Source organism: Marmota marmota, unplaced genomic scaffold, assembly GCF_001458135.2.
Source record: "Marmota marmota marmota unplaced genomic scaffold, marMar, whole genome shotgun sequence".
NCBI classification, from domain to species: Eukaryota; Metazoa; Chordata; class Mammalia; order Rodentia; family Sciuridae; genus Marmota; species Marmota marmota.
Window position 1 is genome coordinate 10698041 of NW_025999853.1, and position 26463 is coordinate 10724503.

At 39.0% G+C, this 26463-nt stretch overlaps 1 protein-coding gene across 5 annotated transcripts in view; it reads right to left on the reverse strand.

Moving 5' to 3' along the window:
• Nucleotides 1-26463, reverse strand: part of Ano4 (anoctamin 4) — a 372166-nt gene that overhangs the window by 284073 nt on the left and 61630 nt on the right. Inside the window, exon 1 of one of the 5 annotated variants that reach the window (XM_048803238.1) lies at nucleotides 24819-25471. The exons of 3 other annotated variants lie outside the window; for them this stretch is intronic. The gene's annotated coding sequence lies outside the window, so the exon portion shown is untranslated. Of the gene's footprint in view, nucleotides 1-24397; nucleotides 24790-24818; nucleotides 25472-26463 lie in introns of those variants that run through there. One more of the 5 variants, XM_048803239.1, reaches the window with a different exon arrangement.

Genomic DNA, 26463 nt, shown 5'->3' on the forward strand with positions numbered 1-26463 from the left:
AACCTTCCAGAGGATGAGATATGAGAAACTAGAAATGCCCACCAGATGGTTCACTGATACTCAAAACACAGAACTGATAGGAACAGGGCTATCGGTTAATATTGCCAAAGTAACTGGAGAGTAGATTACTTACACTGTGCTTATGAGGTCGGAAGCAGGAAGCTGAGACTTGCATTAAAGTGCAGGCAACCAACAAGAAAGAGAACCCTGAGAAGGAGATACAAAGAGATGCCCAATCGAGAATGCAAATTCTCTGTTATTGGAGAACACAAGGCACATGGTGAGACACCAATGCAACTGTAGCAGAGAAAAAGAATCATCCATAATTCTACCAACTAAAAAGAGAAAAGTGAACCCTGCTCAGAGTTAACTGGTAAAGTATTATTATCAGCACTATCTTATGTCCGCAGCTATTCCAAGCAGCATTATAACTCTCATTGAATGCATAAAATTGCAGGCTAATGAGCTTGAAACCAGCACAAGAAAAAAAAAAAAAAGTAGCTTGTCACGGGACCTCCACTAAAGCTACAGTCCTCATTCCCTCCATAAAGCACAGAGATGCCCATGGCTCACAAATTCTCAGCTTAAGTTGGTCTGTTCCTTATTCTTAAAGCTTTCTGGTTTTTAAGAATTAGTCATGATTATTTTCAAACTTTTTAGGGGCTGGGGTTGTAGCTCAGTGGTAGATCACTTGCCTAGCATGTGTAAGGCACTGGGTTTGATTCTCAGCACCACATATGAATAAATAAAATAAAGGTACAACTAAAAAAATATTTTTAAAAACTTTTTAGACCATTTCTACTTATTATTTTAATTATGCAATATTAGTTAAATACCATGCAAACCAATGAAATGTGAGAATGAAAAGAAAGCTGACGTCCCTGTGAAAAATAAGTTGAAAGCTTTGGAAACACTTGAAAAGCCTGAGTCACACACACAGAAACAGTGCTGAAGGACAACCCTAGTCCTCAAGAGGGAACTTCTAAAGCCCCAGGATGAAGTCATGAAAAACGAGATGACTTCTGCACTTGGGTTGTTTTCACAAGTGATTAAATCCTCACAGGTAAGGAACTACAGGCATGGCTCAAGCAGGAAAGAGAATGAAAAACACAAATGAATGGATCCTTACTTAAAAGCACAGTGATAAAAGATTAACCAGTCAGTTTAATTTGTGTTTCAGGTCAAAATAAGATGTTCAAGGAGTATACGTATCATATTTTTTAAAGTATTCTCTTTTCCATTGACCAACAAAAGTGGTCCTCAGCTTTTAGAGTAGAAAGGCTTTAATTCTTCTGGCCACATTAAGACAGTTTGCAGTACCAAAATCAATGACCACTTCAGCAGACACAGATTACAGAATCCAACAATTGAACAACAAAGTTTCTTTTTGTCTCTCCTGGCTATAAAGTTTACCTATCCTTTAATAAGGAGATCTGGTAATTAAATTACAGCAAAACCCTCATTTCACATATATTTTAATTGGTTACATACATGGCTAATGTAGCTATTTAATAAACCTACTTATATCTTTATTATAATACTGCTTTGAGTGTTAGTTTCATTATAATACTATCTTGATTCTTCTCAAATCACGTCGAGATCTAGGCTCTAACTAGACTATTCTCAGGGATTATCCTCAATTGTGCCTGTTCAAACCAATTACATTCCTCATATACCACAGTTACAGCTAGAATGCCAACAATGTGTCTGCCTATTTTAACATCACCAAGTAGGCAAGTTTTGCAAGTGTACCCCAGATCCAAATAATAAAGTACTTTTTACTTTTTAATGCATATTTTAAAGTCCTTTATAGCATATTCATAAGAAACCACATTAATAACCAATCAAGCTACTCATCGGATATTTCCTAAGATTCACATAAAATAATAACCTAAAGGTAAATTGATAAGTAATTACTTACAAAGCTTTGCATTCAAGAACACTGTTCCTAAGTTATTTCCCTCAAAGTAAATATCCAAGAATTTTTTTTGTCTCTGAAATCAGAAGTTCTAATCTCTAGATTTAAAGACTAAAATTTACTTGACACTGAGTTTAGAGGGCTCAGAACTGTGAATATATACCAAGGGAAGAAGTGATAATCCTCAATTCTAATAAGTTTACAATTGAAAGACTTAGGAGAGGTGAGCAGCATAATCTAAAAAAAGCCCCTAAAACTTGAAAATGTATTTGCAAACTTCCTCACCATAGAAGATAATGATAATAGTTTAATATGCTATATTCCCAATTCACCCCCTTTTACCAATAGCCAGAGTTTAGTAATACCTCTTTTCCTTTCTACCCAGTTTTTATACTTGACTCAACTACTAAATCTAACTTCTACTTGTTTCTAAAAATTCATTTAACTTAGGACTTTATTGCCACTAACCTATTTTAAATCTAGTCTAAAGACCTCATCTCTCAACCGAGTTACTCCCAGACCTCCTGACCAAGCCACCCATCTCCACTTCCTGCCTCCTACTGACACATTTCACCTTCCTTCAACCTCAGGGCCTTGGTGTATGATGCTCCAATTGTCTGAAATACTGTGTTACCTACTCTGGACTAACGAATGCCAATTTATATTTCAGATCTTCATATAAATCCCGTTTGTCAGAGAGAGAGATTTTTCCTGACACTAAATTAAATCATTCTCTTATGCTACTTGCCTCTTATTATTAACAGCAATGATTATAGTTTGACATTCCTGTGTTTGCTTCATGTGTCTATCCCACTGCATACAGGTTCCATAACATCAGAGCTTATGCCATATTTATTCACTACTGCATGTGTCCACTAGTTAACAGTTTTCCTGGCATAGAATAGGCATGCTATATATTTTTAAATTTTTTTTGTACTGGGAATTGAACCCAGGGGCACTTAACCACTGAGCCACATTCCAGCTCTTCCTATTTCTTATTTTGAGACAGAATCTCACTAAGTTACTTAGAGCCTTGCTATGTCTCTGAGACTGGATTCAAATTTGCAATCCTCCTACTTCAACCTCCCGAGTCTCTGGGAATACAGGTGTGAGTCACCACATTCAGCTTCAGTATATTTTTAGATAAATTAAGAATGAGCAAAATAATATTAAGCCGTGTGATCAGTATTATATATTTTAAATATATAGTACTAAAGGAAAAAATATCAAAGAGGTTTTAAAATAAAATTTATTCTCATCAAAATCTCATAAAACTGTCCTGTTAACATCCATGGATACCATCTGCTCACCTGCAAGAGGTATTTCTGTGCACACATTGCATAAACAGATAAAAGTATCATTGCTTATTGAAGTCTTATTTATTTATTTATGTCAACTTTTCTATTTGTTCACAGTTTTGTGGGAGTAAATATTTAATTTGAAAAGATTTTCATGTTGACTGGTAAAAATACATACAAATTCACACACACAATGTTATTTGCTAAATAAAAAGCCTTATTTATTAACAACAATGCCTACAGTATTCTTTTTTTTAAACTGGTAAATCTGAATTTTAGTCAGAATTATCACTGATACTCATTTTAATTACACTTTCAAAGTACATATCTGAGAACAGTAATATTAAAGTTTGTGACATATACAACCCAAATAAGAAAGTAAGTCACTGTAAAGTAAGTGAAATCCCATAGGTTTTGTGAAATATTGAAGGTTATATGCTAAATGCTGTGGTACCAGATCACTAGTTAAATCATCAATATTAATTGGCTACATAGTATTCCTATATTCATCTATTCATCAACTAATGTCAAAGATCAAAAATACTTTAAATGAAAATTCTAAGACTTTTCAAAGTCAGCGACTGTGCTTCTACAACAAATACTGTCCATTAAAAACTCTGAAAGCCCTGGGAAGTAACTTGCTACAAGGGTCATGGAGAGATTTATAATCAGCCTTGTTAGATGCCAAAGCTCTCTATATAACAGTATTTCCCCAATGGCCAAACTACAAATGAGTCACTTTTTTGTGTGATCTTTAAAAATTACATTCCTATGTATCCAGAAGAGCTAAAATAGAACTGGTAATCATTTACCTAATCTTCCATCTTCCTTCCTATTTTTCTCTATTTCTATCTTTATCTCTATCTCTCAACTCCATCCTCTCCAGTTATCTAGGCAGACTTTTGGGTGTTGTTGGATGCAACCCTTTTATTAAATGATCCCAGAGTATCCTCTTGATCCATTAAAAATCCTCACACAGCCCTCCCCGGCTAACCAGTAGCCACCTCTTTGCAGCCTTCTCTCTTTGCTCTCAGAAGCAGCTGCAGTTGGTCTCACACATTCAAGGTATGGACATACATATACAAGTCAGCCTCTGCACACACAGGTTCCAGATCTGCAGATCAAACAACCTTGAATTTTTAAAAATATCTTTTTAAAAATTGTCTAAATTAAACATACACAGACTTTTTCATCGTTATTTCCTAAACAACACAATTATTTATGTATTAGTTACCCTGTATTAGGTATTACAAGTAATTCAGAGATTATTTTTTAAAAGTATAGGAGGCTATGTATAGGTTATATGCAAACACTATATCATTTTACTAAGGTACTCATCTCAGGCATCATCTGATTTTGGAATCTTCCAGGAGTCCTGGAACCAATCCCCAATGCACATCTATGGATGACTGTATATGATACTCCAGAACCTCAAGTCCCCCAATTCCAGAAAGCAGCGCATCCCAAACTCAATGAGGGCTCCTCTCACTTGGTTTAGAGTGAAGGATGAGCACCCTCCTCCAGCCCTACATGTACATCAGGATGCCAACTTCAACCTCAGACATGGGATGGGCAATAATTAATTCTGGAAAAATTCATACCATATTCTGAATGAGTATCTGATAATGGGGGAACTTATTATACCATTCTTGATGTTTAGGATCTCAGTCAAAACCAAGTAGACTGAATCCCATTTCAACACTGTTTTACATTTATAAAAATAAAAATGTATGAAGGACTAGAGAGGAATACCACCAGGATGCTTCTTTTTAAAGTAAAAAATATCATTCATACTTTGGTAAAATGATACAGTCTGGCTCTGCCCCTTCTTCTTTCCTCTGTCATTGCTGTTCTCTGTGCATTTTGTCATATGAGTTTAGAGCCCCTTAAAAATCAGAAAAACATAAGAATATTGATGTAAATTGGCAAGGCAGATCTTACAGGGGTAATGAAAATGCTCCAAAATTAATTTGTGATGATGACTTCACAATTTGGTAAATTTACTAAAAATTAACAAATAGTACACTTGAAATGGGCAAATTTTATGTAAAATATGCATGGATTTTTTGGGGGAAGTTTGTCTTTCTATATTACATAATGTGCCACAAAAAAATCCTAGGAAATACTGAATATATTTTGTAAAGTTTTCTAAAACTAAAGATCTTTCTATTTGGTAGAGGAATCAGGATTTACATGAATGCAATCTGTTAGGATTACATTAAAGTACACAGCCAAGTACTGGCAAGATCAGGGAAGAAAGTTATACTTGGAGGCTGACCTGACACTTGAGGTCAGCGCCGAGCTGGAGAAACTGATCTGCAGCAAGGACTTAATGATCCAGGGCAGGAGAAGAGGCTGAGGCATTGCTGTCAGAGGGGGAGGCACGGGTTGTTGCCCTTAGGCAAAGAAGAATAGGGCTGGCAAATGGATCAAGAGGTAGGAGAATGGGGTCTTTGTTCCGATCCTGTGTGGGATTTACTGACCTTGAGTAATTCTTTTCACCTGTCTCTCAGTTTTGTTATCTGTGAAACACACTTTCAACTGATATATAAAGACAGTAATACCCCTTGTCCATTTCCCATAAGTACAGGGAGACAATGAGAAAATGTGTGTAAAGAAAGCTGAAAAACACAATGTAGCCATAAGATGTAATGCTGCAAGACAGGCTTACGAGGGAAACCAAGGCTGGGCCTCTGCTTGGAGGGATTTGGAATGGTAATAAGATAATAGGCGGGAAATAGCTTAGCCTGAAAGAAACAGAGAATCTATATGAGTTAAAGAAATTGTGTGTGCATGAGCACCATCAGAGACACAAACAGCTCAATAGCTCGACTTGCAAAAGGCTGGAGAGAGCCCAAAGGGCCACAAATAGAAAAGTGGTCTTAACATTCTGACTGGAGGAAGTTCCTGTAAATTTTGGGGCTTTTTAAAAAATATTGATATAGTCGCTTCCTTAATATGAACAATGAATCTTTTAGAGCTATTTTGAAAATTCATATATGTAAATGAAAACAACTATTTGGTTTATGTAGCACAGTAGATCTTACTATGAATTGATGGAAAGAATGCTACATACTACCACTACCTCCTTTCCTCCCTCTTCACCATCAACACCGTCATGATGACCATCATCACCAACAACCATCCCAACCACACCAGCAACAACTATTCAATCACCTACTGCCACTTCAACATCATTGGCAACAATCACCATCAACATCATCAAAACGCACCCCAATACCAAGAGCAACAACCATCAATATCATATACCTCTACTGTAAATTCCTAATTTATTCAGCCAAGCATGCAGAGTTTAACAGGAAAAAGGTAGCTATACAGAATAGGGGTAGATACAGCATATCTTTGCATATATTTTCCCTTCTTGTCTCCCTATAGGAGAAGCAATTTACCACCGGGAATGAGAAGTAAACTCAATTCAGATGAAAAAAAATCCTAGAAATCTCCTGTACAGCATAATGCCTATAGCTGACAATACTGTATTTGCTAAGATGACTGATCTTAGAGAAAGTGGTCCTAACATACCCACACATAAGCACAAATAAAGTGACAGAAGGAAACTTCTGGAGGTGATGGATAAGGATATGGAGATTGTGGAGATGGCTTCATGGATATGTACTTATCTCCAAAATTATCAATTTGTAAATATTAGATATATACATCTTTTAGTATGTCAATCATACTTCAATAAATTTTAAAATAACTAATATGCCATATTTAGCAAAGGTAAAAACGAATCCAAAGCTATTGAACTATAGAGAGAACAATAACTACATAACCAGAATGTTTTTGCAAATATTTATAAAAATATATTTATAATTTTAAGTGTTCTTTACCTCTATTCTCCATCATAAAAAAGTAGACTACTCAATAAACTATAGCAATCAAGCTTCTGAGTGCTAGAGAAATAATTCTGAAGGTCAATTGTTTCAAACCCAAAATACTGCATTGTAATGATTTCAAAGTAAAAAGAGGAAAAATAAACCAATTTCTCACCAGAATTCTGTCCTTCCACCCTCAGGCTTAGTTCACATTTTGGAAGAAGGCATGCTAACAACCCTGCTTTTTCCAATTGAAGTGGTTCTACAAATATCTTGTATTTATTCCCACTGGTCATATTCCAGGAGGTCATACTCCCAAGAGGAGGAGGTGGGGGAGACAGGAAGCAGAGGCAACCCCCAAGTTTCCTGAATTCTCTCTCCTCCTCTGGTCTTGCAGTCAGTCACAAAGCCCAGCTGCACAGAGTTATGTTGATTTCAACTCACTCTAAAATGGATTGGAGAGGGTTTGAGATACACAGGTATTTGATCAAGAATTTTGAAACTTTCTAATTAAAAAATTCAAGTATGATAAATTAAAAAATAAATTTAAATTAATCAATGCCAAGAAAAAAGAAAAATATAAGTAAAAGAAAAATTTAAACTCAAATTCAGTATATCATAAGATAATAACTGAGGCTATTTAAGATTCTATACTGAAAAACACTAATTATTCTCTGTGACCTACTACATGATTAATAAAATGTAAAGGTAATACTGAAGTTGATATGAACACTACACAAAATACAAGTCTGTTCATTGAGTAAATCTTTTCTGTGTACCTAGACTGTACCAGGTACTGTTCCTGGCTCTGGGGAACACCAAAGAATACTATGCATAAACTTCCTGCTCTCCTGTCAAAGAAGACAGATAACGTGAAGACGAGTAAACCAAGCTATATGTTAAGAAGATGGTAAGTACTACGGAGGAAAAAAAAAAAGTTGCAAGGTGAATCGTGACTATCAAGAGGCGGGGAGTGGTACTACTTAAATAGGTGGTCAAGACCTTCCTCACAGACAATCTGAGTGAAGACTTGGAGGTAAAATGTCAGACAAGAATTATCAGTAGAGAAGAGTGATCTCTGGAAAGGAAATAGTAGCTCAAAGATTTTGATATTGGAAAGTACATTCTTATGCTTTGATCTAGAATATCCCCCAAAGGCTCATGTGTTGAAGGCCTGGTCCCTGACACAGCAGCATTCAGAGGTGGGGCTTTGGGGAAGTGATTGGACCATGAGGGCTTTGACCTCATGGGTGACAGGTGACAGCTGAATGGACTATTGGGAGATGGTAGAAACTGTAGGAGGTGGGGCAGGGTTGGAGGAAATAGGTCCCTAGGGACATACCCTGGAAACGTATTTCTTGTCCATCTCCACCCCCCTTCCCAGATGCCATGCACTGACCAACTTTCCCCCGTCATACCCTTCCACCATGATGTACTGCCTCACCTCAGCCCAAAGCAATGGAGCCAGCCAACCATGGACTAAAACCTCTGAAACCCTGAGCCAAACTAAATCTCTCCCCGTGTAAGTTGTTTTTGTCAAGTATTTTGGTCACAGTGACAAAAAGTTAACTAGCACAAGCCTGGTGATATGCAGGAGCAGCAGCAAGGAGTCCACTTCATCTGGAGCAGACTGAGCCAAATGTGGAGAAAGTAGAGTAAGAAAATTCATTTAAGCTAAAAGCACTTTGGCCCTATGATACAGAGTAGATGAGCAGCCTTCAAACACATTTGCTCATGTATAATCTCAAGATGAAGCAAAAACAAAAATATCTTTATATATCCTCCTGAATTTTTGTTTTCCGCCTCCAAAATATTTTAATTTGATATCATCCTAAGTTTATAGGATTACAAATAATATAATTTCTGACATATGATGTCGTAAAATTTTAAAACTGTACTATCCCACCATTATCCACTTTAAAAATATCTTGTCCAACTTCAAGCTCCTCTTTATCAGTGGAAAGGTTTATATGTTAGTTTTTCTCTTTTAATTCATACCCAGTCCACTTCTCCACAGAATTTCATCCTAATGTAGCATATGCTTATGTTGTTTATGTTGGAAAGTCTTTTATCGCTCACACTACTATACTTTTCTGCAAGGAAATATGTCAAATTGCTGCTCTGTTTGGTGTTCAGGCTGTTTCTACCTCCCTGCACAATGCCCAAAGCTAAGATCTGGGATGGAAAAGAGAGATTGATTGGCTAATTGGAGGAAAGAGTGACGGTAAACAGGGATGTGGGAAATGAGACTAAGCATATAGTCTAGACTTTGGGAATTGATGTCCTTAAAACCTTCCATACTTTGCTGAGTGTTTCCGTGTACCCCACTCCCCACAAGGAACACCCATTTAAAGCCCCTGAGTAGATCATCCATTTATCTGGGCACTAAAGCAGATCCAAACAATCTTCTATGCATAATGCTGTCCTAGCTGCTTGGTTCACCCTATGATCCCTTGCCAATTGCTTTTACAATTTTGCTTTGAGGCCATGCTGTTAAAACATAAAAGAGTTTTAGGAGAATCAGCATTACAAAAATTTGGTGGCTTTCAGAACAAAATAGTGTATTTTTTGTGGGGATTCCTGGGAGAGTCTTTTCTGATGTTGGTGCCAAGAGTACTTACAATCATCCTGCACAACTGATTTATCTTTACTTCTACAAGCATTTATCCTTCCCAATGGCGGACAGAAAGTTTAAAGCCAAAATTGTGCCTGTGTGTCTTAAGCTTAGGTAATTCTGGCATGCACTTTAATTGTATTCATACTTTCATTTTGTCCCCAACTTCTTCCTTACTTTTAAGTTATTTTTACTTGATATTTTTATGCATAAATATACATTATTATGTATGCATAAGGTAACAAATATAAAAATGCATATATACTGGAGTTTTGACCTATTATTTAAGCTTCTTTTATTTACATAAAGGGAACCAAGCTATTGCCCTTTAAAATATTGCCTATTTTTTTAAAACTTGAAGTCATGAATATGCTACAGACTGTCACACAAAACCTAGTTCTCAAGACAAAGGTACAAACATTTGTTTCCCAGAGAAATTCAAAACCAAACAGGTTGCAGAAGTATTTAAACAACACAGCAACCATAATAATAAAAACCAAAACCTGTTTCTCAGTTTCAATCAACAACTATTTTTTTGAGCTCCACTCTATGTCACTGAGTTAGATCTGAAGAACTCAAAGGAAAATAAGAATGATTCATGAGTCAAAGAGCCTAGTAGAGTCTGTGGGGGAGAAGAGAATAACACATTAGATTTCATCTGCAGAACCGATGATGAAAACCATGCCCACAGACTGCGTGAGTCTCTATGGGCTAGGTAAATTTCCACAGTGCAAATAGAGATATATAGGGGACAAGCCAAGACAGTTCTCTTGGTCACGCCTGGGTCGTGCGGTGTGTGTGCACATATATGTGCATATGTGTAGGTGAGGATGTGTGAATATGCATAGGTATAGTGGATCATTAGCACCACGAGGTTACACAAAACAGGGACCAATTAGTTCTGCCTATGGGGAAAGAGAAGAAAGGCTTTATGTGGACTGCATGGTTTAGAGAAGCCCATATTATCTAGCACTCTGGTTATCAGAGTAACCGAAGAGTTAATTTTCATCTTAGGATGACACCAGGTTAAATTTAGGGGGGAAAAAAAAGAACTCACCTAATACAAAGAAGACTGTGCATGGTTTACTGCACAGTTAAGTGAATAATAATGTGCAGGACACCAAAATCCTGGTCTCAGGTGTGGCCAAAAGAACAGTCTCCACTCTTTCCCAGTTCTGATCTCTATTTATCTTGTGTTGTGGAAATTTACCTAGTGCTTAGTGACTGGGGCAGACTGTGGGCATGGCTTTCATCATTAGTTTTGCAGGTGAAATCTAAATCCTTATAAGCAACCTAAAAATCCTTCCAAAGTCAGGGTCTGACAAAAGAGGTCCCTGACTGGAATTCATTAAAAACTTTCATAAGTGCAATTTCATTTTATGATGTAACACATCTCATTGTTTACAGAAATATGATTCGGAACTGATAGCACTGCATCCGTTAAGCTCAAAAGATAAGAGAACTAGCCTTGACTCAACTCCCTGGAATACTTTATAACCTTTTGCTAATGAAGAAAAATTTCAGGCTTGGTCTCTTGCTTTTAGCTAAAAACAATTGAATATAATGTTAAGCAACTTATAATTTTCAGCCAAACAATTCATTTCTTCACATTCCCAAGATCCATGATCTATGGGTCCTTTTCTATATCCTCCAAGTTGCTCCTCTCCTACGTCAGTCAGACAGGCTGCCAATTTCTTGAATTATCATGGCCCTGATTACTCTTTGCTGAAAATTCTCAGGCTCCAAAATTACTTAAAGTTAAATTTAAATGTATCCTATTTATCAATTTTATTGCTCAAGAAAGTTGACACCATTGATATTCTTGGGATTAACCCTATTTAATACAGCCTCCCAGGGTGAAGCAATTCCAGAATTCTCTCTGTAATCATTGCACACAATCCAATGTGGCTCACAAGTACCCAAATGAAGAAAAGTTAACCCTGCAAGGGTTCATGACAGCTCTTCCTACAGTGATGTTCCCTGCCTTGATGTTCTTCCCTCATCTGCCTTTAAAACACTGGGTGTTTCCTTGACAGCAGTTATCTCATTTCTACTTGCCCATTTTACTTCCTGTCACATTTTCCTGCCTCCTTTCAGCTCTAGGTTCAAGCCAGATTCATGATCCTACCTTCTCTTACTACCTCCAAAACCACCACCTGACCACCATCCCCCTTTCTACACCAACCAACCTCCTAACTGATCTGTTTCCACCCTGACTCCCTGGAGTCAATTCTCTGCACGACAGCAAGTGAGAACTTTTGAAGGCTGCCAGTCAAATCAAGGCTCTCCTGTACCCAAACTACTGCCATGGCTTCCCAATCTCACTCTGATTAAAATCTAAATATCACCACCTCCTTTCATGGCTCTGCTCTAGCCCTCTCAGGCCTCCTTGCCATTCCTTAATTATGCCAAGTGAGATTCTCAGGGTCTTTGCACAGGCTGTTCCTTCTGCCCGGACAGCCTTTCCCATACACCTCCTGGTTCACACCCTCTCTTCCTCCCCTCAGGTCTCTGCCCAAATATCATCTTGCCCAAAGGACGTCCTGACCAACATACCCCTCAATCACCTTCTCTTTTCCCTTCATTCTGCCACATGCTGCTTTGTCATACTTACCACTGCTTGGAATGTCTGCCAGCTTGGGTTTCAGCCTGTCAGCCTCCTCCCAACATACAACAGCATATCTATCTTGAATACTGTTACAGGTATAGCTATTCTAGATGCTAGATGCTGGTGATTCACAGGGGATTCTAATCACTAATTGGTTAAAAAAAAATTCCTACATAGAGTTCCTGTGTCATTCTTAACACTACTGCCCCAGTTTAACAGCAAATAGTCTCTCATGGGCCCATTCTTATAATATCCATGCTAGCATACCTGATTTTATACCCTAATGTTGTGCCCTTCTAATTTTTCCTCTGTATGCTTACCAGAGTGATATAATCTACCATCTCATCTAGTCTCTCTCTTACTCAAAATTTTCTTCAGTGCCTACAGATTATTATACAACCTCTTTTGCAAGTCGTATAAAACTTTCAAGATTTGGTATCTGCCCATTGGCTAAGCTTCATCTCCCATTAGAGCCCCATAGACTACATTGCTTGCCCCAGTACCTTTCCACTTGCTTCATTTCTCTATCTGGAGCAGCCTCCTCTGCTTTGGTAGCAACTCATCTAAATGGCCCCATTTCAGATGCTACCTTCTCAGCAAAGCCTTCCCTGATAGCCCCAGAACAGCCTTAAGCTCTCCCTTTTATATCCGACTTCATCTTGCACGTACTTTCATGAAAGTACATCACTATTATTTTATTATAATTATGTATTTTCATGTGAGCCTCCCAGTGAACCACCAATGTCTTAATGAAAGGGACTTTGTTTTACTATTCTTCATATTCCTAATGTTTGGTGCTGAGAGCCATAGCCAAGTTGGAAATGATGCATGGCATTTTTGGGTTGAAATTGTTCAGAAAGGTGACCCTGCTCAGGGATTAGGGTGGCTCCAGGTTTAGGGTGGATCCTGCTGGATTAGGGTGGCTCCAGGTTTAGGGTGGATCCTGCTGGGAATAGGGCGTATGCCTCAGGCGCCCGCTCCTTGAGTTCCCGTTGAGCTCAGTTATTTTGTGCCCAGACAGACTGTGTCAGTTTGGTTTATAGTAAGTGCTCATTAAGTACTTCATTATAAATGAATTAATATGAGACAATGATACTAGAACACTCTACAAGAGTTGATGCTCTGAGTTTGGGAATGCAAAAAATATTTGTGATATTCAGTTGCAAATTTAAACAGATATGTTTCTGTAATTTGATCACCAATTCAAAATATGGGTTTTTAAACGAGAAATAAAAGAAAAAATGAGTCAATCACAACCATATAGGCAAATACTGAGATTTTTACAGTAAAGTACAATCTCCAGGGACTTTATTCTACAGTGTCTAGAAAACACTCTCATTGCCTTTTCACTCCTGAATACTCCTGGAGATATGGAAAGACTTAGCCAGTACCTGTCATAAACCATAGCAAATAATTTATCTGAAGAAAAAGACTATGAAAGATATATATGAAAAAAATATTTTAAAAACACTACAGAAATTCATAAAAGATTTGAATAAATGAGAACCAATGGGGACCAACTGGTTCAATATTATAAAGAATTCTTCTGAGATTAAGCTATATGTTTAACTTAACCTTTCCCCCAGAATATGATTTTACTTTTATAACTGAGCAATATCTAAATTTCCTACAAAAAAAAAATAAACATGTAAGAAGGTCCAGGGATATTGCAACCAAAAAGGGCAATAAAGGGAAACTAGCCACACCATGTGTATAAATACACAAAATTAGAGGAATTAATAAAATATGGAACTATTCAATAAGACGACTCTCCAAAAAGACTTCATTTAGGCATTTAACAAATGATGCTAACATTACCCTTCCACTCACCTCCACTCTGATCCAAGTAACCAATTAGTTTTCTAGTAACTAGTAGCTAGTTTATAACTAGTTTTCAAGTAACATAAGTTTTCTTCAAGAATTACCATATAACAAGGTAAAGATAAATTATTCAAGAAATGTTGGGGAGAACTGAGTAGTTATTGGAGAAAAATAAAATTAAGACTCTTTCATTACTAAACCAAAACATGTATGAATCAGACAAATATGATTATATTCATATAAAATTTAAATCATAAAAATACAAAAGGAGCTGGGTTCAGTGGCATACCCCTCTAATCCCAGCAGCTCAGGAGGTTGAGACAGGAGAATCATGGGTTCAAAGCCAGCCTCAGCAAAAGCGAGGTGCTAAGCAACTCAGTGAGACCCTGTCTCTAAATAACATACAAAATAGGGCTGGAGATGTGGCTCAATGGTCAAGTGTCCCTGAGTTCAATCCCCAGTTCGCCCCCCCAAAAAAATACAAAAGAAAATGTAAAAGAATGAATTTTATGATTTCAGAGTAGCTTAGGCTTTTCTCATTACTATGCAAAATCCAGAAACTACAGAAGAAACACACAACTTTATAAAATCTTTACATTTCTCTTATGCTTTGAATACTATAAACAATATCAAAGACAAATGCTGGGCTGGGGATATAGCTCAGTTGGTAGAGTGCTTGCCTCACATGCACAAGGCCCTGGGCTTAATCCCCAGCACCCATCCCACCCCCCCCCCAAAAAAAAATGACAAAATTAAGGGAAATCTTTGGTGGAAAATCACTATAAGGAAGTGTGAATTCTTTAGCCTAGAAAGAGCTCCTAAAAATCAAGACGATCCACCCAAACTAAATTTTTGAAAAGTGAGTCTACCAAGAGCAAGAACAAAGAGTTAGTTCATAGAAAAGGAAAATGCAGAGTAAACACAGGAGAGGATGTGCAAATGAAACTATGAGATGCTACTGTGACCCAGTAAGTTGGCCAAGATCAAAATGTTTGCTCCAGGCTTAAGTGGGAAGAAAGAGACACTCTTGGGCCTGGCTGCTGGGACAAACCTCAGTCGATGGCGATACAGTCAGAGCTATCGACATTTTTGAACTCTCCCTGTGACCCAGGCCTTCCTCCCTACAAGCTTATGGGCACCTAACGCTCTTCCCCATCCCCTGCCTCTATCTACACCAGTCCCAGCTCCTTGGCTATTCTCTCCAGGAACTGCAAGGGCTGCGGCAGCAATAGCCTGTGGAGACCACAAGACACCATAGGAGCAGCCATCCCTATCCCCCTGGAATATCAGCAGAGAAAAAAGAATCCACCATATTTGCCACTGTCTTGCTCTTTTTCTCCTTCACCTCACTTTTCTCTTTTCCCGCCTGCAAGGGATCCCGTGACCACACCGTCCACCGCTCCATTGCCCAGTGCATCCCTGAGATACACACTTGAAAGACAATCTAAGTAAATTCCAAATCACAGTAAGTGCCTAAGGGACTGATAGCAAACAAACAAACAAACAAACACAACTTTGTTAGATTTCTCCAAAGAGCTTCACAAAATCATTAGGCACAAACAGGGAGAAGAAAGTGTGCTCATCATTGTTAAGTGACATTCTGCCACGCTGAAAAGTACACACATCTCTCCATAAGAGCACTTCTCCAAACACCGAACCCTAGAGAGACAAGAATGACAGTGAGTTCACAGTGTTTAAGTAATTAACCATCTTGCCAACACTGTCCAGGTATTACCTAATCTATCATTTGTAACAACCATGAAGGAAGGATTATTAGTTACTCCCCTTCCTATAATTGAGGATAAATAATGCACAAAGCAATGAAGCAACTTGCCAAAGGCCCAAAGTAAGCACGTGGCACAACCAGAATGGGAACAAATTATCTGCCCCAAGCCTGGACTGTCTACCACCAGGAGATATTTTCCTTTAATCCTAATTTTTTTAAGAAACAAGGTAGAAATATTGACTGAAAGCTTGCTTGGAGCAGAATAGAACACTGGTGCTGAGTTAAAGATCATGCAGAATATGGAGTGAGAATTTCTGGAAACCCATAAATACTACTTTTTTGTTTCAAGGAATCATTTCCATTAATCAACTCACACAGATATTCTACACTGGACAGAACCTGGTTTTGTAGAGGTCACTCATGAACACACATATATTTCATCGGGTGTGGTGGTGCTCACCTGTAATCCCAGCAGCTCGGGAGGCTGAGGCAGGAGGATCGTGAGTGCAAAGCCAGCCTCAGCAATGGCAAGGTGCTAAGCAACTCAGTGAGACCCTGTCTCAAAAGAAAACAAAAAGGGCTAGGGATGTGGCCTCAGGGGTTAAGCAGCCTGGGTTCAATCCCTAGTACCAAAAAATATATATTTATACGTATATCTCAGTGGTTTTATCCTCCATCCCTCTTTTTCCTCCCAAACAGAAATTCCTTGCCAGTTTCCTGTAGGTTCACTTTGTAGTTCCCTACTCCTCCCTCTCCAAATGAGCTGTGCTCACTAGCGATGCCCATTACTCTTCCCAGGGCTGCAGCTACCCACACTCAAAAGCTCCCCAGTTCTCCCAGCAGAACACTCCAATCTGTTTCTCTCAGACTCAAGTGAGATCCATTTCTATCCTGTGTCCTTCATTGAAATCTAACAACTTAACCCTTGAGAAAAATTCATGTGCTTTTATGTCCACAGCGCTTTTGCTTTAAACCAATTCAAGAACTATATGCCTGATTATAACTTTTGTTCACAGCACTCAAACTGTTCAACAGCTACATTTATTTAGGAGAAAACCCATGATCATTAAGTTTCCGATCATTAGGGTTTGGATGTGAGGTGTCCCCCTAAACTCCTGCTAAGGCAGGAATATTTGGAAATAAAATGGTCAAATTATGAGAGATGTAACCTAATCGGCCCATCCTGGATTGAATGGACTGAGTGGGTGGTGACTGTAGGCAGGTGGGCCATGGCTGGAGGAGGTGAGTCAAGGAAGGGGACATCTTCCCTGTGATCCCTTCCTCTCCTCTTCTCTCTGCCTCCTCACTCTGCCATGAGCTGAGTGCTTTTCCTCCCCTGGAGTCTTCCCCCATGATGTGCTGCCTCACCTAGGCTGTCTATGGACTGAGACCTCTGAGACCATGAGCCCCAAGTCAACTTCCCTTCCTCTAAGTTGTTCTTATCAGGTCTTTTGGTCACAGCAACACAAGCTGACCAAACCAGTGGTCAGAAAGTAAATATCAGAACAGTAAGTCAGATAGAAAAATGGAGACACAATGTATATGTTACATAAACCCGAAGAAAGCTGGATATGAAGGAAAGAACAAAAACGTCCTTTATCTATTTTTCTTCAGAGAACTTTTCACCTAACAAAATCTAACAAGATTTGTATTTCCTCAGGCTCTCGTCTGTTTCCTTCTCCTAGTCCGACCTGAAGGCTAGCAGGATGTGGACTGATTGACTGCTGTTTCTTAGGCCTGGAGCATACTAAGTGTTCAATAAATACTTGTGGAGTAGGTGTGAATGAATGAATGAAGCTTCTTTTCTATCTCATCATCTCTTATTCTAGGAGAAAACTTTACTGGTTTTCATGGACTGGCCAAGATATTTACAGATATTCCTCTAAATATTTCAAAACCTTTTTACGTTAACTTCAAGGTGGCGAGCCATCTGATCAGATCTAATTCTGAAGTGTACGAACCTATCACCTTGCCCTTCCCTACAAATATGTTTACTTATTCTTCTGGGAAAAACAAAAAAAAAAAGAACAAAGAGACACAGCAGAGCTCATCCTTGGGAGGTGGATTGCATCTGTTGGAAGCAGAATTGTCTCAGCTACTTTTTCATTTCCATGAAACTAGCTTACGCACACAGATTCCAGAGATTCATAAAACAATTGTATTCCTTGTAAATATCACAAAATTAATTGCCAAAGAAAAAGAAACATAACTAAGTAAGGAGGAATAAGCAACAAAGGACCCCTGGGTTTCTTCCCATGCAGGACAGTTTGTTCACAGGCACCTCAGTGAACAGGAGAAGTCTTACATTCTCCCCAGGTCCAAAGTGCTTGGTTTAGGTTAGGTTTCCTGGCTCCATTTCCTTGTGATGACTTTGAATGTCAAGGTGGACCCTCAGGAATACAAGAGATTGGTGAGAAACAAACATCTTATGAGCTGTGTCCTTCCCAGATGAATAAAGACGTCTGATTTAATTAAACCTAAGGAGAGATTCTAAACAGATTTCCATTTGGCTTTCTTCCAGACTCTATTAATTATCCCTCAAATTTCAACACTAATAAACAGCCTTCGATCTTCTGACACCTTTCCCATCTCTCCCACCCAAAGATTTCTTGTCTTCCCCTGAATTTCCCACCTCTTCCCTTTCTGTCCCCCTGCTCCAAAGTCACCTCTTTATTGATGCATCCATCAGATCTTTAGATTCTCGCTCCAGCCAGCCCCTCTCTCTGGATTGCCCTCTCCACCTTTGGCCATATCTGCAAGTCTAAAGCCTCCTAGGCTTGCTATTTATAATAGTCTGCCTTGTAACTGGGTCATTTACACAAGGGACTGATCCTTACTGGTTTGTGGTCTTTGGGAAGATGAGGATTATGTGGAGCTTTAGTTTAGTTTGGTTTGTCTTTTACATCTTTCTTTGCTTGGGACCTAAAACAGTGTTTTGCTTATAGAAGGCACTTAATAATTTTTGTGTTGTTTACTTTATTAAAATTCATTCAGAGCCAGAGACATTTTCTGGAGTTTAGCTTAGAATTTCTAATGGATGACATCAGGATATCTGCCAATCTCTTTATCCTATAATTCATGGATTTGAAAAATTAAGTTCTCCACATAGCACCCCAGTTTCCTACACTAGCACTACATGTGTTTTAGATGGTGATTCCCCACACTTTGTTCAGGATTACTGGTTGTCTATCACACTGTCATCACTGAACCAGGTCTTGGGGTAGCAAGTTGAAAGTATAGTACCTGCCTTCAAGGAACAAAGAGTCTATTTGGGAGAAGAGAAGTAATTATAATATAGTCTGTAAAGTCCTATGAAATCTTTGTCCTGAGGGATACAAGAGGACAGAAATGGTCTACCTAGCTCAGTTTTGGGGAGTAGGGGTTAGTAAGGATGTTTAAAACCTTTGAGGGAGATGATATCTAAACTTGCCTTGAAAGTTTAGCCTCTAGAGAGTTCACAGTGTGTGCAAAGGCACTGAGGTAAGTAAGAGCTCTGTGTATTTCTAAGCACTGCAAATGGCTACGATATTTGTAGGACATTCTTCCACGGGGGCTTCAGAACAAGGAAGCAAGAGCTGTACATTACGATGGGCCTACTGTGCAAGGCCAAGGGGTTTGGTCTTTAACCTGCAATTAGTTGTGTCAACCAGACTGTCAATTTGAGATTCCAAGGAATAGGTTAGTTTTACTAAAAAATGAAAATGTCATTTTGCAAATTTGCAGCAACAGTATGAACAAGTTGAGCTAATTAATCTCTTTTGTTCAGTGAGGGAACAAAATCAGAAGCTAAAGATGTTTTGGAAAACTGGAAGACACGTGTTGCAACAACAGCAAAGGTACCTTTTTATGAAAATAACTTCGCTATGTGAAAACCACAGGCAAAATCGCCCAAGCAAATGATTTTCCAAATGGATTCTCTGAGAAATTGTGTGAAAGAATAACCCGAACATGGCTGGGAATCAAAAGTCAGTAAATGCCATGAAGCCTAAGTAGACTCAGCTCCACGGGAGTGATGGTCACATCTGGCTCTGATGGTTCCCTAAAGCTGGACATCAGGGTGGACACAGTAGGCACTCAATATGTATCAGGTAAATTAAAGAATGTATGAAAGAACTGATCCAAAAACATCACCTGCTTTACAAAACAGAAATAATCATTTAAATTGTTTAAGTGCAAACAGAGGAAAACTAAGGATGGTGTTTGCAAAATTTTTGATGTGTTCCTAAGAAAAGCAGAATTTCAAAGTAAAAAAAAAAAGTGCATTACCACACAAGCATGAACAAATTTCCATAAACATTTGCTCGATGTGACTCACTCTGACTGGTACAGTCACGTCATCTGCATGAAATGAACCCAGGCATAATGGACACCAGTGAGTTAGATGCCACAAAGCAGTTTTGTGAGCAATGAATGACATGGTAGTGTCAGCTGAGTCTCGTGGAAGGGGCCCACATGGGGAGTAGGGCACAGTTCTGGTTAAATGCACCTTGCACTCAATCCATCTTGCCCGGGTGCTAAGCAGATTGCAGACCCTGAGGAAGTCACTCACATTCCTTAACTTCTATAAAGTAAGAGGGTTGATAAGATGCTCCTCAAAGTCCCTTTTGATGACAAGAGACATTTCAAAATGTCCCATGGTAAGCAGAAAGCCGTCATATACACATAAGCCATGTTCATGAAGGTTTGACATTATCTCACTTTCCTAAGTAACTCTAATGATTCATCATGTCAGAGTTCTGGGGAGATTGATACAGCCAGAGGAAGGGACACTCTACCCCCTCTAGAAAGATCAAATATGGGTCATTTGTCTCCGAAGTGACCATCCATCTGGTATTAGAGAGAGATACAGGAACATTTCACAATGTTTCACTGTGAAAAACGAAAGCCTTCTGAGATCATGTGGCCCAAACCTAAAGTAGCAGATACAGAATTTAGGGCATAGAGCCAGTCAGTGGCAGGGTCTAGACTGGAATCCTAGGGGTCCTGAAGATATTCCTGCATTGATTGGCTGTGGTCTCTGCTGGTCTCTGACACTCAGTCCCTCTTCAACACTCACAGGAAGTCCTCAGTCGGGGATCAGTAGGAAAAATGGAATTCCTGCTGAATTACAGTATGTCTGTTATCCACAGAATGGCTGCTGGCTCACACATGCCAAAAGATCACCCAGCAGATGCCGAAGAGGGGTCAAAGATTTCTATTAGAGAAAAGGTTCACAAGACCTGTCATGATGTGTTTTTAACAATTTCTTGGATATTCAGACTTAAGAGCCAACAGCCTGACTGAAAGAATTAAATGCTAAATATAGTGGGGGGAAAAAAATTTCCCCTTTCGTCTTACATTATTTTAGGGCTGTGATTTGGTGCTCCTCCAAAGTTCTGCCATCTCCCTCCACCACCCAGGAGGTAAAACTTGCAACATAAACATTTATGACAGCCTGGATAGATGATTTTGCTACTGAGGACATGGTTTTCTCCTACGAGGCTGATCTAGAGACTAAACTCCTAAATGAATTCAGTAGGGAGATCAAAAATGCAGGATTCAACACAGCTCATGAGGCATTTCTCCTGTTTTATGCAATCTGTCTGAGTTGCCAAGTGAATAGCAAGTTCCTTTCAAAGTAGATCACCATAGCTGGTGTTAGAAGTGGTTCTGAATCTCTGCTAAAGAACAGGCCTCCCTGTAAGAAGCTTTACGTGGGAGTTGTACATTACTCTTTTTACTCTATAAAGGGGCTCAGAGAGAGATGGTAAACGGGAATATATTGACTTAATTATATTGGAAAAAGCAATAGAAAAATTCAGCCAACTTCCTAATGATGTGATTCATGCAGTTCCCAAAGGAAGGCTGTATCATGTAATCAAATGATTTTACTTTGTATCATCTATAACCCCCCCCCCCTTTACACAAAGACCTTTTAGACAGTAAACATGTCAAGCTTTGAGGGCAGTCCAACCTAGACAGATCTAGAATGTCATTAATTAAAATGCAAAACTGATTCTATTTCTGGTCCTGGTAATCAACTATGGAAAATAGTTTCAATGACAAGAATGTCTGCAGAAGCAAGAGGTTATATTTATATTAATGGGGGCAATTTCTTCGTTCAGTTACATGATTATAGTTTGAACATTTGCAGTTCAGTTACTAAAGTAGAAGCTGTAACCAACTCTTCATTAATCATCACACAATTCTCACTGTGCACATGTACACTTGTTCACATATACACAGCAGAAGTGGGGAAGACAGAAAGTAGAGGATGATAAATGGAGATGATTGATTCATAATACAAGCTGCAGGTTTCACATTAAAATATCAGCAAAAGAAACAGTCAAAGCACAGTTTTGATCGTAGCTGTAATTAAAGAGTGCGAAAAATGAATACCTGCATCTACACCAATCTAAGGTTTCTAGATCCATTTCAAATAAATTCAGTTTGCTAGGGTTGCAGGCAAAATCAATTGCAAGGACAGCAGCAAAATAAACACACACAAATAAAACGTTGCAGTGACTTCCTCACACCAAGAGGCTACAGGCTCCACTCAGCATTGCTTTTATCAATTTTTCCTGCAGTAGTTTTCTATGCTGCCTTCAGAGACCCTGCAAAGGAATTAACATAACAGCATGCTGTGAGACAAGGAAATGAAGAATGCACTCTCCTAATTCAAAGAAATTCCCCAAGGCATTATCTGGAAATGGGATGGGGAAATCCTTATCATAAAAAAAAAAAAAAAAAAGCTAGCTAGAAAATGCTAGGCAATATCTCAGGAATTTTTCTTCTATTCTCTAAATGAGCATATTATTAAAAATATGCATACATAAGAGTCAAAAGTAAACAAACAGCACATTTGTATATATGCTTATATATACATGTCTATCTATTCATGTATGTGTGTATGTATATACACACATTTATGTATATACAATTCTGATTACATAGGTAAGCAATTTGTTTAGCAAAATAAAGAAAGCCTAAGGAATTTTTCTTTCAAAGCTATTGTTGCTACTAATTAAATGAAATCTAAATGCATCTAAGATTGCTGTGAAATACGGAGTCTATTTCCATGACACCCAACTTTCCATCTTGATGAATACCTCAAGTTGAGTTGCCAGGCATCAGAAAAAATTCTTTCAAATGGAGAGGAAAAATTAAGCAAAGTAAAAAAACATCATTAAGAATGAAAGTAACAACTAAACATTAAAGAATAATCAGAGGAAGCAGAGAAGTCTGCCAGTCATATCACAATATTGCTGCAAACCCCGATTGAGTGCAGGAAAGAACAGATATCAGAACAGATAATTCAAACAATGATGAAAGTATTTCAAACATTATTTAAGGATTCACAGTCTGCAGTCTGCAAGAAGAATCTTTTATTTTTATTATTATTATTATTATTATTATTATTATTATTATTATTAACCTATTTGCTGATTTTACTCTTGAACTGGGGTTTCATGTAAATCATGTAAACATCTACAAATTCTGGCTTTCTACTTTACTGTGTGCTTTTATACTTTAACCTTTCACCACAAAAACAAAACACCAAATATATCTACTTAGGACCCAGGGAACAGGATAAAAGCATATGCCTGATGTCATCACCACTATTTTAAGAAAACTCCACACAGACTGTGGAAATAAAAGCGGTGAGAACAAGCAAGACAGTTTCAGAACTTTGCATTCCAAACTCCCAATGAGAAGGGAGAAAGGCCAAAAATTTCACCCTGAATTCCCCCCATCGTTCATCACACAAATCACAAATCAGAGACTGAATTGCCTGGATGGCAATCCTTCCCAGAGTGAAAGGGACCAGTATTTTAAAATCCACATAAAATCAAATTTAAAAAACCCATCTCCAGTCCAAGACTTGAAAAGGACTAAACAGAATCACAACTTCAAAGCATTTTCTTTAGGATGCTGCTTTGACCAAAATAATTCAACACACCTGCAAGCAACACAAAACAAAAAACAACAAAAAAAAGAAAAGAAAAGTAAAAGTAAAACCTGCCAGTCAAGAAAGACTCCTGCAATGCACAAGTTCAACAAGGTGAAACTGAAATTTTCTTAGTTTCCTCTGGGCTCCAAGAGGCAGCCCGTAATAGATTTGAAGTTGTGGTGCTCTTTGCAGCCAACCTCTGGAGACCAGGTGGAAAATTAGAACACTATTCCAAGAGTACTGCCCTGCAATCAACAACCTGCCACGCACATGTTCTTCATTGGAAACCTGCTTATTTTCTCTTAGAAAAGTCTAACCATTCTGATGATTTTAAAGCATTTTATCTCCCAGCAGGATGGTGAAACTCTATTGTCAACTCAAAAAATGTTCTGCTCATCGCCACCCTATCACCCTCTGAAGAGACTGTAAACTACAGCGTGCAGAACTGGGTTCCCTGAGACTCAGAAGGGAAGGAAGCAATGAGGTCATGCAATCTACGCCTTCTCGAGGGTGCAGGATTCCTCTCTCACTGCAAATGTTCCTGCCCAAGTTGTAAACCCCACAAGATACAAGGCCATCCATTCTGGACCCAAAAGCAGAGCGGCTAGCCCGGCTGCTCACAGCCAACTCCGACATAACTCACACGTGTATTTTCTTCTTCACCCAGCAAGATGGAAGAGTTTGCAGTGTGGCAGGTCACCCCCGGCTCCTGCAGGTCTGACAGCAGTGCCCCTCAGCACGCTGAGGATTCATCGTGCCCAAATTTGTCAGTCATCCTCCACAGACTCCCTACACACTGCTGCAGTTTACACATTTCCCCGGCTGCTGCTTCAAGGACAAAGAGAGAGCACTTATGTTTCCATTGCAGCCGAAGAGCTCAGGTTGATGGAAAAAAAATAAAAAGACAGACAACCCAGACAAATGACCCCAGGCATTTCAGTCAGCCAGATCCTTCCAGATTCATAAGAACAGAAGAAATGCAGAAGGAAGGTCACTAAGCTTAGCTGGGAAGAGAACGGATCAGTTCACTGCAGCAGAGCGGCTCATTCAAGGCAAGCACTTACCATAAAAATAGAGTCAACAGAAGGAGAGCAGAGCCTTCCTCAGTGTCTTCCGCAGAAAGAAATCCACCAGGAACAGAGGCCGGCAAAGTGATGAGAGGCGACCAAACCACTGCACACAACTCCTTTTCAGCCTCCCCTCAGACCCGCATGCAGTTGTTTGTGATGTAAAAACCCTGAGAAGTCTGGAACAGGACTCTCCCGAGAGCAAGCCAGAGTGGAAGCAGCCTGGTGAATTTCACCACGGTCTGAGCATCACGCCCAGGACTGGTCCTCCCCTGGGGCGCAGGGGCGGTATGTGGGGTGGGGGTGGAAGGCACCAGGCTGGGCTCAGGGAGGGGAGAAAAAGGGTGGAAGCCTCTTTGGAGTGGAAGGAACTGCTGCCGGTGAGAACATCAGTATTCCATATCAGTTATTGCCAGCGACCAATCAGTCCAGCCAGGGGGCCCTGTCAGTGTGACAAGAGAGCAGCAGACAGCCAGTCCTCTGAGTGACAGGACAGCCCCCTGCCTGGACCAGAAGTTTGGCAGGATTGGCATCTTACCCTTTACCCAGTTGCTGTTAATATTTGCTTGTATTTGCCAACTCCCAAAGCCCCATAGTTACACAAGCCACTCAGGAAGTTTCCAAAGCATCCCATAGATTCTCTGCAATAAACCAGATTTGAAGCTCACCCTAAATGATATCTAATAGCATCTCAATGAGCAGACACTGGCGTGCCTCTGGGAGGTCACCAGTGAACACAATAATACTTTGTACTTTGGACCTGAGCTTCTTTGTGCCCAAAGTGCCAGTTAATATGACCAGGACAGAGCTTTCTAATTCATAAAAGAAATTTAATCAGACAAGGGTTAAAGGTCTCTTGAAGAATTTGACTGTCAGTCTTCATTAATTTTCCTGTGTAGTATATGCACAGAAGTATTGTTAGAGGTGAGTTTCTAAGGATAATTGATATCTCCCTTTGAGGTCTCTTAAATCACCCATAAGACAGACAATAGTGTTTTGGCTAAATTATGATAATAATTCATAAGAACACTGATGTTTGAGAAATTCTGAGTTTCTCTGACAGAGAAGAGCAAATTCCTTAGTGGTAAATGAAGGATGCATGGACAATTGAAAACTTTTCCTATTTGCTTTCTTCTCCATTCTCCATTGAACCCATAAACTTGGTACTTAATTTGTATTTGGTTGTGATGACTAAATTAGATCAGACAGAGGTTTCTGGAATTAAATGCCAGTTTAATTGGACTCCACAGTGAAAACTTCAGAACTTTTTAACTTGGGGAGATCATCAGTCACCTTACCTTTGTTAGAAAAGACAACTCCCTTGTGCCAGTCAAGAGTTGCTAGAAGACAGACCCCCCCATGTTTTGTTTTGTCTTGTTTCAGGTGACTTACATGGCACAGGGTTTCTAATTTTATTTTTTATTTATTTATTTATTTTTTTTAATTTTTTATTGTGGGTTGTTCAAAACATTACAAATTTCTTGACATATCATATTCGACACTTTGATTCAAGTGGGTTATGAACTCCCACCTTCACCCCATACACAGATTGCAGAATCACATCAGTTACACATCCATTGATTTACAAATTGCCATCCTAGTGTCTGTTGTGCTGCCTTTCCCATCCTCCCCTCCACCCTCC